At 37.5% G+C, this 3,755-nt stretch overlaps 1 pseudogene across 1 annotated transcript; it reads right to left on the bottom strand.

Moving 5' to 3' along the window:
• Nucleotides 1-217: 217 nt before the first annotated feature.
• On the bottom strand, nucleotides 218-2,470 carry LOC311605935 (B box-binding protein-like; annotated as a pseudogene). Its single transcript has 2 exons — nucleotides 2,467-2,470; nucleotides 218-1,045 (listed from the first exon to the last, which is right to left on the bottom strand). The product of its transcript is annotated as a B box-binding protein-like (transcript).
• Between the last annotated feature and the right edge of the window lie 1,285 nt (nucleotides 2,471-3,755).

Genomic DNA, 3,755 nt, shown 5'->3' with positions numbered 1-3,755 from the left:
CCAGGCTTTTTTTTCCCCTTAAAAAACATGTTTGCCATTACCGAAAAGACATATCTTTAGGTAAAAATAATAAAACCCCATGCTCCATTGATAATACAGACAGTTCTAGTATATAAGGCCAACAGGCAAAAAGCAAGCATTTAAGGTCTGCAGCTCAAATCTTTGTTCATTTCTTATTGCTGGAATTTCATGTTCATTTCTTTTTGTTGGATGACTTTTACTCAGCCCCACCCTGCTCAGCCTTCAGGAGTGGACAGATACTCAGGTGGTGGATTTGATGCTTCTGTCTCTTTGCCATCTTGTGGCTTGGGGTTCTCATGGCGTCTGCATCGGTAATTGAAGTTGCAGAGATACCGACACTGAGGTGCTGATGACCTTGGGTCACATCTCGATTTTCCTTGTCCTCTTCATTGCCGTCCTCTCTAGGCTGTCTTTGGCGAGGATGGCCCCTGCGGAATCTGTGGTCTGTAACCTCGATACGTATTCTGTCTCACACGGCACCCTTGCTCTCCCTCACCCTGCTTGTCAGCACCCTCCATCACTTCTCCCTGCACAGGCTGGTTGAAATACTGTAGTTGACGGCCATAGGGTCATCTATGACAGGGGTGCACTGTTTGTTGTACCTGGCCCGCAGGAACTCTTTCCGACCCATCATTCCTTTCCCTTTGCTGGTAATTGCATGGAGGACTCCTATGAGGTGGATCGGAGGAGGGTAACTATAATGGTCATAGTCGGCTACGTTGAACTGGAACTCCACCAGGACCTATAACATTTGCTGCCTCCACAACCTTTTCCACTTCTGCAATGTCAAACTGCACAGTCTCTCCATCTCCTACACTGCTAAGGTACTTCCTGGGGTGTTTCTTCTGTATGGTAGCCTGATGTAAGACTACGTGCTCCTTGGTGTCATCCTTGTTGAGGAAACCGTATCCGTTCCTTTCATTGAATCATTTTACTGTTCCTAAATCCTTCCTTGTGATGTATTTCTTGTTCCTGCCAGTGGGCACCAGGCATGTGAGGCCTCTTGGGCTGCCACCACCCCCGACTGTGAACAGGAGGCAGCAGCTGCAGCGTCTCAGCCTGGCTGCGCACGGTTGCAGTGCTGGTTGACTGGGGCTGGTGGTGCTGTCTGGGGCTCCTCCCCGGGTGTGGTGACTGGGCCAGCGATGGTGGTGGGCCTCTCAGAGCTCTCTCTATTGATCGAACTGGAAACCAGCGTTAACAAAAATGTTGGATATTGTTCACCTTTTTATAATTTCCTACTTTTCCAAAATTCCAATACTATAGCTACCGTGGCTTCTATTCTGAATCATGGATACAAAATATTCTTAGGTCTTACTATACTTGTGAAATTCTACTGTAGAAGCCTTAATGTTTCTTCTCATATATTGATAATAACTTATATCTGCTTATTTGCTTATAAATTTGAGATTGTATGGCAACTGTATCTAGAGTATAGCCCCCATGGAAAATATGTATATTGTTATTTGTTATAAATAATGTCTTTCAGATGAGCATCAGAAAATAATCTGTGCAAGAAATAATGTTGCAGCCATTTTTTGGAAATTGTCTTTAATTTTGGATACGGAACCATTTTTATTATATTCATATAGTGCCAATATCTTTCTAGATAGTAGCTATCCTAGACCTGCCCCACCATCCTCAAGTCTCCAAGTCATGCCCACTGTAATTAACTTTTGATAATTTTATTCTTCCTTTACATTTCAAGGGAAGTATTATGTCTGTTAAAGCACAACCAGTGTAAAAATATATTTAGCCATTATTTCATTATGAAAAAGTGTCAGATAAACAGCAATATTCTTATATGTTGGCAATCCCTTATTTGTATTAACTGGACACTTTGAAGCTTATGTTTTGCTTGTCCATCATAAAATCTTAGAAAGCTCAGAAACTATCTTCAGGTCATTGTCCCCTAAAGGATAGTGGCAAATATAATTATTACAAATATATTTATATATACTTTTAATCAACAGCTGAATAGCATCATGCTGAGATAATTATTTTTGGTACATGAAGACTGATTACATTTTCCTAATTAAACATTTTCCTAGTAGTTTTTGCATTTACATATTCACTGAATCATGACACAGATTAGCATTTAGTTTTTGGTTTCTAAACTTACATTTAGTCTTCAAAAATCAAACTACACGTTTTTCTTTTTGAAACACAGTGTAAAATATTTTCCGAGAAAATGGAACAACTGAACGTGTGAAATGCAGTAAACATGTGGGCTGGACTAAGATAATTTCAGGTCCATGTAAATTTTTATTTCAATAGAGCAACCAGAATTACTTATAATGCTCTCCTAAGTTTTTGAACATACAGCTATTCCAGATGTTGAGATTCAAATTGAAATAATAGCTCTTACTAACCAGATACACTATATCTACAAACATGTTTGTTACATGGAACAAAAGATGAAAAAAAGCAATTAATTTTACTTACGCATAAAGTTATTACAAATAATGAGCTGCTATATAAGATACAAAGTGGCAACTCTGCAGAGAAATCATCCAAAGCATACAGTCTAGAGCCTGACACGTAAACTGTAAATAAGAATTAGCCATGACAAAAGATGGTGGCTGGAAGGCTGTTTTCAGAAACGTAAAACCCCATCAAAGCAGCAGCAGATCATGTAATTGCAGAAAAAGTTCTACAACTGAGCTATTTTAATTTTTCACAACTTTTCACAAATTAATTGAAAATATTTTGCAAGGTCTTTTATTTTAATTTTTACATTACCCAGCACTTGGGAGGCAGAGGCAGGCAGATCGCAGTGAGTTCGAGGCCAGTCTAGTCTACAAAGTGAGTCCAGGACAGCCAAGGCTACACAGAGAGACCCTGTCTCGAAAAACTAAAACCAAACCAAAACAAAAATTTTTATTTATGTGAACTCATGTGTATCTGGGTGGGTGTATGTTACATGTGTGGGTGCCTACAAAGGTCAGACTAGGGTTTCAGACATCACCGAAATGGAGTCCTTGATGCTGGTGCCAAGAACTGGACCTTTCCTCTGGGAGAGAAACTATTTCAACTTGAGTCATCTCATATGCCTTCCCTGCTATTTTTTAAACATAATTACATTGTCATTCTGGAATTAATTTCACACATGTCATAGCTGCAGCACAGATTTGTGTTCAGCTAGAAAAGTTGGTCATCCTGGTAGCAATATACATATTCTTCAACCATGACATAATATTTATATTGTTTATTATTCTCCTCTGGTCTCTATTTATATGTTATGAGCTATTCTTTTGATAATGTTTTGCCAATAGCTGACATTTTAATGAATGAAACATATAAAAGTTTTAGTACCTGATGGAAGTATAATCTATGCAACCTCTTTACAAAGATTTGGGGATTTATTACATTCCCAGTTTTAAAATAGTAACATATGGAAAATCATAAATATTTATTAGTTTTTATTAAACTTGACTGCTTTGCTTCAAATTAAAAAAACATACAGTTTGGATTTTAGTTGCTGGCACTACTATGGTGCTATTAAATGGTGTTAAATTTGAGAAATGTCATAATATATATATATATATATATGTATATATATATATACACACAAACACTTACTTATATAATTTGTTTGAAGAAAAATTAAATTAGATTCCTTTCTCTGTAAAGTCTGTGTGTTTTTCATAAAACACGTATTTCAGTATTGCTTATCTGTACAATTGTTTTGAACATTATTTTAAATTTGTTTTAGTTGCTGCCATGGGAGGAAA

This window comes from Acomys minous, assembly GCF_964271855.1.
Source record: "Acomys minous genome assembly, chromosome: 9".
Classification (NCBI taxonomy): Eukaryota; Metazoa; Chordata; class Mammalia; order Rodentia; family Muridae; genus Acomys; species Acomys minous.
This window is presented reverse-complemented; position numbering and strand designations above follow the sequence as displayed.